Here is a 15,844-nt window from a genome sequence, read left to right on the forward strand (position 1 = left end):
CATAGAACAGCCAGAGGGCTGCTGGTTGCCTATGTTTATGGTTATTTCTTGATTATATGCTAAACGAGGGGTGGATTATTCATGCCTCCCCTTTTTAAAACACAGAGGGTAACTTCCTTGTAACTTGTCTTGGCGATGGTGGGAGTGTAGCAGTGAAGATGACCAGAGGTCACTCTCCTCACCATCTTGGTTTTGGCTAGCTTCTTTACTGCAGCCTGTTTTATCAGCAAGGTCTGTATGACCTGTGTCGTGTGCTGACCTCCTACCTCATCCTGTGACATAGAATGCCTTAACCTCCTGGGAATGCAGCCCAGCAGGTCTCAAGCCTTATTTTACACAGCCCCTATTCAAGATGGAGTTTCTTTGGTTCAAACGCCTCTGACACTGGACATACAGTTTCACTCAGACTGGCAAAACTTAAAGAGGCTGATAAGACCAGATGTTATTAAGAATATGGGAAACTCCCACAGTCATGTGAGTAGTGTAAATTTTTAACTTTGCAGAGCAATTTGGGAATAGAGGCATACCTCGGTTTATTGCACTATGCTTAAAATTGAAGGTTTGTGGCAACCCTATGTAGAGAAAGCCTATTAGTGCCAATTTTCCAATAGTGCATACTTATTTAGTGTCTCTCTGTCACATTCTGGTAATTCTTGCAATATTTAACCTTTATCATCATTTTTATATCTACAATGGTGAACTGCGATCAGTGATCTTTTCTATTACTACTGTAATAGATTTAGGGAGTCACAAACTGTACCCATATAAGATGGCAGACTTCATCAATAAATGTTGTATGTATTTTGACTGCTCCACTGACCAGCCATCCTGTCTATCTCTCCTTATGCCCCCCTATTCACTGAGATAAAACAATATTGAAATTACACCAGTTAATAACTCTACAATGGCTAAGTATTGAAGTGAAACGAAGAGTCACATATCTCTCACTTTAAATCAAAAGCTAGAAATGATTACACTTAGTGAGGAAGGCATGTCAAAAGCTGAGAGAAGAAGAAAGCTAGACCTCTTGTACCAAACAACCAAGTTCTGAATGCAAAACATACGTTCCTGAAGGAAATTAAAAGTGCTACCCCAGTGAACACATAAATGATAAGAAAGTAAAACAGCCTTATTGCTGATATGAAGAAAGTTTAAGTGATCTGGAGAGAAGATCAAACCAGCCACAACATCCCTTAAACTAAAACCTAATCCACAGTAAGGCCCTAACTCTCTTCAACTCTGTGAAGGCTAACAGGTGAGGAAACTGAAGAAAAAACGTTGAAAGCTAGTGGAGGTTGAAAGGGAAAAGCCATCTCTATAACATAAAAGTACAAGGTGAAGTAGCAAGTTATTCGGCAGATCTAGCTAAGATAATTGATGAAGGTGGCTACACTAAACAAAAAATTCAAAGTAGGCAAAACAGCTTTCTGCTAGAAGAAGATGCCATCCAGGACTGTCATGGCTAGAGAAGTCAATGTGTGGCTTTAAGGCTTCAAAGAACAAGCCAGTTCTCATGTTGGGAATGAATGTAGCTGGTAACCTTAAATTGAAGCCAATGCTCATTTACCATTCCAGATTCTAGAGCCCTTAAGAATTATGTGACATCTACTCTGCCTGTGTTCTGTAAACAGAACAACAAAACCTGAATGACAGCACATCTCTTTATAGCATAGTTTCCTGAATATTTTAAGCCCACTGTTGAGACCTGCTCGGAAAAAAATTCATTTCAAAATATTACTGCTCATTGACAGTGCCTCTGTTCACCCGAGAGCTCTGATGGTCTGCAAGGAGATTGATGAATGTTTTCATGCTTGCTAACACAGCATCCATTCTGCAGTCCATGGATCAGGGAGTAATTTTGACTTTGAAGTCTTATTATTTAAGAAATATATCTCATAAGTCTATAGCTGCCATAGACAGTGATTCCTCTGATGGATCTGAACAGAGTTCATTGAAAACCTTCTGAAAATGATTCATCATTCTAGATACTATTAAGAAATTTGTGAGCCGGCGCGGTGGCTCAGGCCTGTAATCCCAGCACTTTGGGAGGCCGAGGCGGGTGGATCACGAGGTCGAGAGATCGAGACCATCCTGGTCAACATGGTGAAACCCCGTCTCTACTAAAAATACAAAAAACTAGCTGGGCGTGGTGGCGCGTGCCTGTAATCCCAGCTACGTAGGAGGCTGAGGCAGGGGAATTGCCTGAGCCCAGGAGGCGGAAGTTGCGGTGAGCCGAGATCGCACCATTGCACTCCAGCCTGGGTAACAAGAGCGAAACTCTGTCTCAAAAAAAAAAAAAAAAAAAAACCCCAAACAATAAAAAAAAGAAATTTGTGATTCAAGGAGTTTACATTCTAGTAGGATAGCAGAAGTAAACCACAACAGTTTCAGGTGTGCTAATTTCCACAAAGAAAAATAAAAGCAATGTGAAAGCTAGAAACAAAAGGAATGGAAAATGAAAGAGGTGTAAATTTAAATAAGAGAAACAGGAAAGGCTTCTCTGAGGAGGTGATACCTGAAGAGGACATGAACAAAGTCAAGAAGGAAGCTACACGAAGAAGAGGAAAGTGCTGGTTTCAGCCACAGTGCACAGCTGGCCCAAAGGCTGCAAGGCAACGCACAGCAAGGCATACCACAGAAAGCCAGGCAAAGAGGGAGAGAGCCCAGATCATGTGGGACCTTCCTGGCCACGGGAAGAACTTTGGATTTATTACAGATATGATGGGAAGTCATTGAAGGATTCTGAGGAAAGGAAAGACCCAGTCCGAGCCCATGGACTGTGTGGGTCCTAAACAGAAGGAGAGCCAAGAGTGAAAGCTGGGATACCTATGTGCTCCTGGAGAAGAAAATGATGGCTTCGACTGGGATAGTTGTGGGGTCAGATGAAGTGAGATTTAAAATTTATTATTATAAAAGTTAGGGCCAGGCACGGTGGCTCACACCTGTAATCCCAGCACTTTGGGAGGCTGAGGTGGGCAGATCACCTCAAGAGATCCAGACCATCCTGGCCAACATGGTGAAACCCTGTGTCTACTAAAAATACGAAAGTCAGTTGGGCATGGTGGTACACACCTGTAGTCCCAGCTACTCGGGAGGCTGAGGCAGGAGAATCACTTGAATCTGGGAGGCAGAGGTTGCAGTGAGCTGGGATGGAGCCACTGCACTCCAGCCTGGCACCTAGTGAGGGAAAGATACTCTGTCTCAAAAAAAAAAGTTAAAGCTGGGCCGGATGCAGTGGTTCATTCCTGTAATCCCAGCACTTTGGGAGGCCAAGGCGGGTGGATCACAAGGTCAGGAGTTCAAGACCAGCCTGACCAATATGGTGAAACCCCATCTCTACTAAAGATGGAGGAAAGAGGCAAGGGTGGAGACTTTAATTCTATAATTAATGCTTACTTCTTTTCTTTCTCTTTCTTTTTTTTTTTTTTTTTTTGAGACGGAGTTTCGCTCTCGTTACCCAGGCTGGAGTGCAATGGCGCGATCTCGGCTCACCGCAACCTCCGCCTCCTGGGTTCAGGCAATTCTCCTGCCTCAGCCTCCTGAGTAGCTGGGATTACAGGCACGTGCCACCATGCCCAGCTAATTTTTTGTATTTGTAGTAGAGACGGGGTTTCACTATGTTGACCGGGATGGTCTCGATCTCTTGACCTCGTGATCCACCCGTCTCGGCCTCCCAAAGTGCTGGGATTACAGGCTTGAGCCACCGCGCCCGGCTCTTTTTCTTTTTTTAAAGGCTGGGTCTGGCCATGTTGCCCAGGCTGGAGTGCAGTGGTGGGATCATAGCACATTATAGCCTCCAACTCCTGGCCTCAAGTGATCCTCCCACTTCAGCCTCCCCCATAGCTGGGACTATGGGTGCGTACCACTGCACCCAGCTATCATTAATGCTGTTAAATTTACTTTAGCCTAAAGCCACCTCCTTACATATTTCAAGTTCAGCCTAAAGGTGTCTCCATACGTAATGAACTGTAACCCAACTGGATGTGTCAGACTAACCTACCCTTGTGCCGGCCACCAAGTTTTGGCTAATCTAGGGTCACCAGCTGTTCAAGTCATGTTCAAATAAGGCAAACCCTGAGCTGTAACCAATCCAGCTGTTTGTGTAATTCACTTCTGTTTTCTGTACCTCACTTTTCTTGTTCTGTCCGTAAATCGTTTTCTACCATGCAGCTGCTCTGGAGCCTCTCTGAACCTACTGTGGTTCAGGGATGCCTGATTTGCAAAATCGTTCTTTGCTCCATTAAACTGCTAAATTTACTTTGTCTAAGATCTTAAACAGTGCTTTCTTGAAAAATAAAAACCATGAGAAGCCAATATGGCAAACTGTTAAATGTAGCAAATGCCAGTGATTAGTACATGGGCTTTTACATGTTTACTTTCTGTGCCTTTTTTTGGTATCTGAAACATTTAATAATTTTAAAATATTTAAGTTTTGGAGAGTATTGTTCTGCCAATCAATATCAATATATTTGTTGTGTTAAATATGCAGTTCCTTTATAGTATCCTATAAATAGGAATGCAAGTTTGTCTTGCAATTTTAGGTGACCCATAAAGGTTTTAAGTCACCATATTAATCACACACTGGTAAGTATTTTCATTTTCAATGAAAGACACAACGAATAAGCATAGAAAATCAGTGTGCAGGGAAAGACGAGGGCACAGGCCACAGCAACAAGTAAAAGGAAATGACATTTCATAAGCACATCCTTAATACAGTTATACAGACAGTATCTGGTATGAGGGCTGTTAATACAACAGGTAATCAGTAAATACTTATTATTTTATTATTATTATTATTATTTTTTTTTTTTTTGAGACGGAGTTTCGCTCGTTAACCCAGGCTGGAGTGCAATGGCACAATCTCGGCTCACCGCAACCTCCGCCTCCTGGGTTCAGGCAATTCTCCTGCCTCAGCCTCCTGAGTAGCTGGGATTACAGGCACACGCCACCATGCCCAGCTAATTTTTTGTATTTTTAGTAGAGACGGGGTTTCACCATGTTGACCAGGCTGGTCTCGATCTCTTGACCTCATGATCCACCCGCCTCGGCCTCCCAAAGTGCTGGGATTACAGGCTTGAGCCACCGCGCCCGGCCTATTATTTTTATAATTTAATTTTTTTCAGCTCCAGGGTAAATGTCCAGGATGTGCAGGTTTGTTACACAGGAAACCCTGTGCCATAGGTGGTTTGCTGCACCTAGCAACCCATCACCTAAGTATTAAGCCCAGCATGCATTAGCTATTTTTCCTGATGCTCTCCCTTCCCCGTCCCCCACCCCCAGGACAGGCCCCAGTGAGTGTTGTTCCCCTCCCTGTGTCCGTGTGTTCTCATCGTTCAACCCCCACTCATGAGTGAGAACATGTGGTGCTTGGTTTTTTCCTGCGTTCGTTTTCTGAGAATGATGGCTTCCAGTCCATTCGTGTTCCTGCAAAGGACATGATCTTGTTCCTTTTTGTGGCTGCATATATACCTATGAGTATTATTAATACTTATTACCAACTAATTAATACTTATTACCAACTAAAATGGTTGTAGGTAGAATTTGATTTAATTTTTACATTTTTTTCTTTTTTGAGACAGGGTCTCACTCTCACCCAGGCTGGAGTGCAGTGGCATGATCATGGCTCACTAGTACCTGGGACCACAGGTAGGGGCCACCACATCTGGCTAACTTTTGTATTATTTGTAGAGAAGGGGGTTTCGTCATGTTGCTCAGACTGTTCTCGAACTCCTAAGATCAAGCAATCTGCCTGCCTTGGCCTCTCAAAGGCTGGGATTACAAGCATGAGCCACTGTCCCCAGCCCTGCAATTTTAAATCTTCAAAATATTCTATAATATCAATCTCTTGTTAAAGAGCTTTGAATTTCCTGGGCTACTACATACCTTAAGAATTCCATGTTTCCCCATACCTTTTATTCACCTTGCACAAAGAATTCTGTTTCCTATTATTAAGTTTGAAACTCGACCCTGAGCTTCAGAGCACTCAGCACTTGTTTAATAATGTAAGCTGAAGTCAAACTTTAACTCAGAATTACTGGTTTTAGGACATAGAATGCAACTGCTAATAGCATGTATCAGTTTTAGATGAGATTTTGAAACAATACTAACGTTTCAACATGCTGCTCTCAGTCCCAGGCATCCCTCTCAGGCGGTGTAACATGAGCCGCAACACCCCTGTAAACCAGAGACCTTCAATAGACCAGATACCCCTGGAGACAAAGGGCTGGAGCAATTTCACTGTGTGGATATAGACAGGTTGCAATCTGTCAGGTCACAAATCTCTGTTTTAAATAACCCCTAATTACAGATTTACCTCTCCAGTGCATGCTTTCAGGATGCATAAAGGCTATATACCTAAAAGGCCTAAAGTTATGCTTCAGTTGTCAAAAGCCACTCTGTGGGAGGGCCCAGCCCGTTCCCACCCTGGCTGTTTGGTTCACAAATGCCGGTTCTCTAAACCATGTTTGTTTTTCATTGTGTGTCAACATTGTTTTAAATAGATCTGTTTGCTGACATCTGACACCTGATGAGAAAAAGGAATATGGAAAACGAATGCAAATCTGACCATTTTTGGCAAGAAGAAATATTTGTTTTTTTCATGGATGAACATTGTCTATTGTGAAATATATTAACTGCTAGTGTTAAAACATCATTAAACACTGCACGAGGGAAAGTCAAGCTTTGATTACTGAATCAGTCAGTTCCAAACTATGGAAGTTGAATTACAGCCAAAACCTAACTCGGCTTACTTCTTAACATTCACAATCTCCCTATCACTTGTTCACCCTTCCATAATTTTTTTTCCATTTGGCGAAGTTTTTGTCTGTTTTTATGTACAAATTTTTCGTTTTTAAAAAAATTTGATCATTTTTCTCTCTGGAAACACCCAAAAAAGGTGTTAAAAGTCTCTGTTCAGGCCGGGTGCGGTGGCTCAAGCCTGTAATCCCAGCACTTTGGGAGGCCGAGGCGGGCGGATCACAAGGTCAAGAGATCGAGACCATCCCGGTCAACATGGTGAAACCCCGTCTCTACTAAAAATACAAAAAATTAGCTGGGCATGGTGGCACATGCCTGTAATCCCAGCTACTCAGGAGGCTGAGGCAGGAGAATTGCCTGAACCCAGGAGGCGGAGGTTGCGGTGAGCCAAGATCGTGCCATTGCACTCCAGCCTGGGTAACAGGAGCGAAACTCCCATCTCCAAAACAAACAAACAAACAAACAAACAAACAAACAAACAAAGTCTCTGTTCATTGCATAGGCAACTTATTCTAAATTGTCCTAGCTATGAATTATATAATTAATTTATTTCTTCTTCAGATCTATTCCTTTTAAGCAACTCTTTGGAAAGGGACTTGCTGCAGAGAGAAGAACTTTATTAACTAAAAGGAGACTTAGGGCTCATCTGTAGATTGTTTAATTTCTGAAGTAAACCAATGCAAGATATTGGTAGGGGGTCCCAGAGAACAGACCAATCTGCACATTGTCCTATTAACCTAGAATTCAAAACTAGTCCCCCAGCAGGCCTCGAAAGTTAAACACAGTGCCAGGCCCAGTGGCTCACGCCTGTAATTCCAGCAGTTTGGGAGACTGAGGTGGGCGGATCACCTGAGGTCAAGAGTCCAAGTCCAACTTGGCCAACATGGCGAAACCCCGTCTCCATCAAAAATACCAAAAATTAGCCAAGCTTGGTAGCAGGCACCTGTAATCCCAGCTACTCGGGAGGCTGTGGCAGGAGAACCACTTGAACCCAGAAGACAGAGATTGCAGTGAGCTGAGATTGCACCACTGTACTCCAAATCCAACCTGGGAGACACAGTGGGACCCTGTCTTGAAAAAAAAGGACTAAAATTTTGATCCTTTGAACATGGATAAAACTTAAAAATATTAGGCTGAGTGAAATAACCCAGGCACAAAAGGACAAATGTTGCATTATTTCACTCATATGAAGTACTTTGAATAGGAAAATTCATAGAAACAGGCCAGGCAAGATGGCTCACACCTGTAATGCTGGCACTTTGGGAGGCTGAGGTGAATAGATTCCTCGAGGTCAGGAGTTCAAGACCAGCCTGGCCAACATGGTGAAACCCCATCTCTACTAAAATTACAAAAAAATTAGCCGGCTGTGGTGGTGCCTGCCTATAGTTCTAGCTACTCCAGAGGCTGAGGCATGAGAATTGCTTGAAGCCAGGATCTGTAAGTTGTAGTGAGCTGAGCTCACACCACTACACTCCAGCTGGAGCAACAGAGCAAGACTCCGTCGCACTGGGCATGGTGACTCAAGCTTGTAATCCCAGCACTTATGGAGGCTAAGGCAGGCAGATCACGAGGTCAGGAGATGGAAACCATCCTGGTTAACACAGTGAAACCCTGTCTCTATTAAAAATACAGAAATTAGCCAGGTGTGGTGGTGGGCGCCTATAGTCACAGCTCCTTGGGAAACTGAGGCAGGAGAATCGCCTGAATCTGGTAGGCGGAGGTAAGCTAAGATTGCACCACTGCACTCCAGCCTGGGCAACAGAGTGAGAATCCATCTTTAAAAAAAAAAAAAGAAAAGAAAAGAAAAAAAAGACTCCGTCTCAAAAAAAAAAGAAAAATAAGAAGAAAAACATAGAAACAGAAAGTAGAATACCTGTTACCTGGGACTGGGGGGAAAGTGAATGGGAAATTATTGCTTAATGGTTACAGAGTTTCTGTTTGAGATGATAAAAAAAAGTTCTGGAAATTGGTGGTATGATTGCATAAAACTGTGAATGTATTTAATGGAACTGAATTGTACACTTTAATTTTGATTTTTTTTTTCTCAAGACAGAGTATTACTCTGTCACCCAGGCTGGAGTGCAGTGGCACAGTCTCAGCTCACTGCAGCCTCTGCCTTCCAGGTTCAAGCAATTGTCCTGCCGACTAGCTGTGATTACTCCACCACACCTGGCTAATTTTTGTATTTAGTAGAGACAGGGTTTCACCATGTTGGCCAGGCTGGTCTCGAACCCCTGACCTCAGGTGATCCACCTGCCTCAACCTTCCAAAGTTCTAGGATTACAGGCATGAGCCACCTCACTCAGCCTGAATTGTACGCTTTAGAATGATTAACATCTGCTCCATAAAAATTAAAAATTTAAAAATAAGTGTTTAATAAGAATGGTTCAAATGGTAAGTTACATGTTCTCTGGGGGTTTGTTTTGTTTTGTTTTGTTTTGTGTGTGTGTTTTTGTTTTGAGATGGACTCTCACTCTGTCACCCAGGCTGGTGCAGTGGCGCCATCTTAGCTCACTGCAACCTCTGCCTTCTGGTTTCAAGTGGTTCTCCTGCCTCAGCCTTCTGAGTAGCTGGGATTACAGGCACCCACCTAATTTTAGTTTCTTCAGTAAATAATATATCAGCAATGTTGATATAAGTACCATTTAGTCCTTAGCTTTTAAATTTTTTAAAAATTTTAAAAGCTAGGGACTAAAACTAGACGAGTCTCGAACTCCTGACTTCAAGTGATCTGTCCATCTTGGCCTCCCAAAGTGCTGGGATTACAAGCATGAGCCACTTCATCTGGCCTAGGAGCCTTTTTTCTTTTGGAACAGGAATGTGAGCTTATGATTACCAAAGTATATTTGAATTATATTGGCCTAAGGCTACTTTGGAACTGTAGAATGAGAAAACATATGTGTTTGTCAGACTTGATAATAATAGCTAAAATGTATTGAGCACCGCATCCATGCCAGGGATGTACTCATTTTATCCTTATGACAATTTGTGAGGTAGCCTTAGATTATTACTTAGGAATAAGTAAACTGAGACACAGAGAGATTAACTTGTTCAAGTTCATAAAACGTGATGAAGTGGCAGAGTTGCTTTTCTAGCTCAGGCAGAGTCTACATTCTTTACCGTTGTCCTGAGAGGGACAACATATGAATACCCAACCGCGGCCCCTGAAGCTCTGTGTTTGATACCATGTGATACGGTTCCCCCGCTTCCAGTCACCAAAGATTGGATGCCTGATGACACAGGGACCACTGATTCAGAAACACACATGCACAATGTGAACTAAGCCAGTCATTTTCCTTCTCCCGGCTTCATTAACCTCTTCTAATACCAAGAGATAATGCTGGTCAATGGTAAGATTAAAGGTAAAACCACGCCCTGATTTTATGGCAGAACAAAGCCTGCTGTGAGCAACTTATAAGGAAGCAGAAAAGACACACTGGCCAGCGGGGAAGCTGGGCTGCTTAGGACAGCAGTAAGAACTACTCAAAACTTGGAAAGATTAGGAACTGTAAAAGCTGGTTCTATCAGTCATGAATCCTAGTTGGAAATTGGTAAGGCCTAGTTATTCTAGTTATTGTCTTTCAGAGTGAGGGTTTGAAAGATCTTGTCTAGTTTGTCACCGGTTACGGGGGCATCTCTAGCATTTCCGGTCACGCTGTTTCTGTTTGGACCTCTCATTTTCAGGTTAGAGACTGGATGCCTGGCTATGGTGTTTTATGAGTTTCTTAGGGCTGCCAGAACAGATTCCCGTTAACTTAGTGGCTTAAACAACAGCCACTATTCTCTCAGAGAACAGCCATTTATTCTCTCAGAGTTTTGGGAACCAGAAATCTGAAGTCAAGGTGTCGGCAGGGCTGTGCCCCCTCCACAGGCTCTGGGAGAGATGCCGTTCCTTTCCTTTTCCAGCTTCTGTGGCTGTCCACATGCCTTGACTGGTGGCTGCTTTCTCCAGTTTCCCAGGGCCTTCTTCTCTCTCTGTGTCTTCCTCCTGTGTCTCTTATAAGGCATCTGTCATTGGTAAGACAGGATGATCTCATCTCAGGGTCCTTAATTTAATTAATCTGCAAAAACGCCTTCTCCAGATAAGGTCACATTCACCATGGCTCAGCATTAAGACAGGGACATATATTTTGAGGTGCTGCCACTCCACCTATGCCAGGTCCTGGATGTGGCATGGTGCCACTGTTTTTCTAAAAGCCTAGGGAAAGACAAACGAGAGTCATACACTCTCAGGTTTCTGTCAGTGTTCCTTTTGTTTAATGATCTCTATGGGCAAGGGCCCATGAAATTCCAGAAGGATTGCTAGAAAACGCATCAGCCTACAATAGCCTGCATGCTTTATGTCTGAAGGATGGGGAAAGTCTTTACAAACAATTCGATTAGATGAGCCATTACTCTTCCCAGGGTTAACTTTGAGGACTCCCGGAAAGATAAAATAATAAGAAAAAAAGCTGAAATCCTGCCATTTACAAACAATTCGATTAGATGAGCCATTACTCTTCCCAGGGTTAACTTTGAGGACTCCCGGAAAGATAAAATAATAAGAAAAAAAACTGAAATCCTGCCATTTGACCAGTGAAAGTTACTGATCTCATGGACTTAGAAATCTCACCAAGGGATCTGATAGAAGTTTGCATGAACACAGCAGCTGGATTTCCACAGTTCTAGCTTCACGTTCACAGTGTTTCCCTTGCTCAAAAAGGCACTGAGTAATCTCCAAGTGTGAAGCATCTGGCAAACAATGGCAAGGCTGAGCCACCAGAAACATCCACCTGATTTTCATGACAAACACAGTAATGCTGTATGAGCCAGTGAAGCCACTTTCTGTATTGCTGTATGGATATGTATAGCAACACAAACTGGAATAAAATGGGACCGGGAACCTGTCCCCAGGTGGAAGAGTCACCCCAAAGGAATGGAGAGATTAGTAGTCATCCCAGCTGGTATAATACTGAATTGTTTAGAAAACGACTCATAATTGATGCCAAGTAAAAGCACTGCATATCCATTAAAACATGATATTATCGAAGAAATAGTGAACTCTTAAAAAAAAAGTCTTGGTTGGGCTTGGTGACTCAGGCCTGTAATCCCAGCACTTTGGGAGGGCAAGATGGATCACAGGGTCAGGAGTTCAAGACCAGCCTGGCCAAGATGGTGAAACCCTGTCTTTACTAAAAATACAAAAATTAGCCAGGTGTGGTGGTGGGCGCCTATAATCCCAGCTACTCGGGAGGCTGAGGCAGAAGAATCGCTTGAACTCAGGAGGTTGTGGTGAGCCAAGATAGCACCATTGCATTCCAGCCTGGGCAACAAGAGCAAAACTCCATCTCAAGAAAGAAAAGTCTTGAAAGCAGCCAGAGTAAAATAATACCTTATCAATAAGGGTAAAATAATACCTTATCAATAAGGGAAACAATTAAAATGACAGTGTACTTATCAGAAAGCATGGAAGCCAGAAGGAAATGGCACAATATTTTTTTCAGTGCTAAAAATGAAAACTGTTTATATAGTTTGGTTGTGTTCCCACCCAAATCTCATCTTGAATTCCCACATGTTGTGGGATGGACCTGATGGGAGGTAATTGAATCATGAGGGTAAGTCTCTCCTGTGCTATTCCCATAATAGTGAATAAGTCTCACAAGATCTGATCATTTTTAAAAGAGGAGTTTCTCTGCACAAGCTCTCTCTTTGCCTGCTGTCATCCATGTAAGATGTGACTTGCTCCTCCTTGCCTTCCACCATGATTGTGAGGCTTCCCCAGCCATGTGAGCTATAAGTCCACTTAAACCTCTTTTGTAAATTTCCAAGTCTAGGCTATGTCTTTATCAGCAGCATGAAAATGGACTAATGCAACTGTCAACTCAGAACATTATATCCAGCAAAAATAATATAAAGAAGGAACCAAAATATTCTCTGATTAAAAAAAAAAAAACAACTAGGAAAATTTGTGGTCAGCAGATCTATTCTCAAAGACTGGCTGGAAGAAGTTCTCCAAGTAGAAAGGAAATGACAAAAGAAGGAACTTTGAGACCTTAGGAAGGAAGAAATAACATATTAAGGAAAAGAATGGATAAATATCATATGCTTTTTCTTCTCAAGTTTTAGAAATTCAGTTTGATGATTGAAGCAAAATGTTTAACACTGGCTGATGTAGTTGCAAATGTATGCAAAGGATATACTGAAGCAATTATAAGCAGGGGAGGGCAAAGGGATATAAAGATTTAAGGTTGTATACTGTACTCGAACTAGTGAAATAAAAACACTAGTAGACTGTGATAAGTTATGTATACATAATGTAATAACTAAAGCAAACACTTAAAAAGCTATAAAAAGAGATAGTCTCAAAAACACACTGGACAAATCAAAATAAAATTCTACAAAATGTTCAAGCAACCCACAGGAAGGCACATAAACAGAGAAACAAAAAGAAAATAAAAACAGAAAACAAAATAATAAAATGGCAGGCACAGTGTTTCTCAGTCTTTTGGCTAAGACCAAGTGTAAAGTGGCAGACTTAATCCATTATTTTTAATTAATTAATCAATCAATTAATTATTTTTTGAGATTGCATCTCTCTCTGTTGCCCAGACTGGAGTGCAGTGGTACGATCATGGCTCACTGCAGCCTCAACTTCCTGGGCTCAAGTGATCCTTCCACCTCAGCCCCCAAAGTATAGCTGGACCAGAAGTGTGCAGCACTATGTCCAGCTCATTTTTAATTTTTGTAGAGATAGGGTCTCACTGTATTGCCCAGGCTAGTCTCGAACTCCTAGGCATAAGCAGTCCTCCTGCCTCAGCCTCCTAAAGTGCTGGGATTACAGGTGTCAGCCACTGCACCTGGCCAGACTTAATCTTTAGTATATTAAGACTTACATTAATAGGCCGGGTGCGGTGCCTCAAGCCTGTAATCCCAGCCCTTTGGGAGGCCGAGGCAGGTGGATCACGAAGTCAAGAGATCGAGACCATCCTGGTCAACATGGTGAAACCCCGTCTCTACTAAAAATACAAAAAATTAGCTGGGCATGGTGGCACGTGCCTGTAATCCCAGCTGCTCAGGAGGCTGAGGCAGGAGAATTGCCTGAACCCAGGAGGCGGAGGTCGTGGTGAGCCGAGATCACGCCATTGCACTCCAGCCTGGGTAATAAAAGCGGAACTCCATCTCAAAAAAAAAAAAAAAAAGAATTACATTAATATAAATGGTCTAAATATACCAACTAAAGGACAGAGATTACAGAATGGATTTTTAAAAATGAACCAACTATATGCCATCTATAAGAAATTTATTTCATATATAATTACATTGGATAAAAAAGATATATTATACAAGCATTAATTTTAAAAAGTGAGAGATCAATATCAGATAAAACAGAACTCAAAGTAAAGAAAATTAACAAAGACAAAGAGGGACATTTTATAATGGCAAATCAGTCAATCTACCAATAAAACATAGTAGTCTTTTTTTTTTTTTTCCAGACAAGGTCTCACTCTGTCACCCAGGCTGGAGTTCAGTGGCATGATCTCAACTCACTGCAAGCTCCACCTCGCAGGCTCAAGTGATCTTCTTACCTCATCTTCCCAAGTAGCTGGGATCACAGGCATGTGCCACCATGCCCAGCGTAGAGACGGGATTTTGCCATATTGCCCAGGCTGGTCTTGAACTCCTGAGCTCAAGTGATCCATCTGCCTCAGCCTCCCAAATTCCTGAGGTTACCAGTGTGAGCCACCATGCTTGACAAAATATAGTAATCTTAAACATGTATATGTCTAAGAATAGAGCTGCAAGATGTGAGAAACAAAAACTGATAAAACTTAAAGGAGAAATAAATAAATCCATAATTATAGTTGGAGACTTCAACACTCCTCTCAACAAGTAATAGAATAAGTAGACAGAAAGAATCATATGGATGAACTCAACATCCTCAAACAATAATATCTGAAGTAACTTTTATAAAACATCTCACTGAATAACAGCATTATACACTTTCTTTTCAAGGGCTCAGTAAACAACCAGATCCATCATATCATAGGTCAGAGCAACAATCCCTAAGAAATTTAAAAGAATGTACATCACACAGAATGTGTTCTCTGACCATTAATGAAATCAAACTAAAAATGAGTAACATAAAACTAAGAAGAAAATTTTCCAACATTTGGAAACTAAACAACACATTTCTAAATAATCCATGTGGAAAAGGAAGTAACAAGGGAAATTAGAAAATATACAATACTTAATGAAAATGAAAACACAGCATATTAAAATTTATCAGACATTCCCTGTTGATAGGGAAATTCATAACCTAAATGCATACATTAGAAAAGAGGATAAGTGTCAAATCAGCAATTAAAGCTCCCCACTCAAGAACTCTGAGAAATAAGGGCAAACAAAACCAAAAATAGTCAGAAGAAAAGAATAATGATTTCAGCATAAATCAATGAAATTTACAACAGGAAACCAATAAAGGAAGTCAATGAAGGGAAGAGCTGGGTCTTCAAAAAGATCAATAAAATTGACAAATCTCTTTTCAGTCTGACAAAGATAAAAGAGAATACACAATTGCCAATATGAGGAGTGAAGCAGGGGATATTACTACAGACTCTGCAGACAACAAATGGACAGTAAGGAAATACCATTAACAACCTGACACACAAACAGTTGGCAACTTAGATAAAGTGGACCAATTTATAAAAAAACACAATTGCCACAACTCACCAAACATGCAATCAATAGTTTGGATAGTTCTATAACTATTAATAAAATTGAAGCTGGAGTTTTAAAATTTTCCCCGAGACTCATAACCAAGTCTGGATGGTTTAGAGAAATTCTACCAAACAATTAAAGAAGAATTAACACCAATTCTATACAATCACTTCCAGAATGTAGAAGAGGAAGGGACACCTCCCAACTCATTTGATAAGGTCAGTATTACAATGATGTCAATAGCAGAAAAAGAATACAAAACCCAGCAAACTACAGACTAATATTCAAAGAGGGAAACTTTTTAACTTGATAAGGACCATCTACAGAAAACCTGCAGCTCATATTTCACCTAACGGTAAAAGGCCGAATCCTACTCTACACAGTTGGGAAA

The 15,844-nt window shown here is 41.6% G+C and overlaps 1 pseudogene; it reads left to right on the top strand.

Annotated features, from left to right (window-relative positions):
- The window catches only part of LOC120364249 (cytochrome c oxidase subunit 7B, mitochondrial pseudogene), a 13,750-nt pseudogene extending 2,066 nt beyond the window's left edge, over positions 1–11,684 (top strand).
- The last annotated feature ends 4,160 nt before the right edge of the window (positions 11,685–15,844 follow it).

Source organism: Saimiri boliviensis, chromosome 5 (assembly GCF_048565385.1).
Source record: "Saimiri boliviensis isolate mSaiBol1 chromosome 5, mSaiBol1.pri, whole genome shotgun sequence".
Classification (NCBI taxonomy): Eukaryota; Metazoa; Chordata; class Mammalia; order Primates; family Cebidae; genus Saimiri; species Saimiri boliviensis.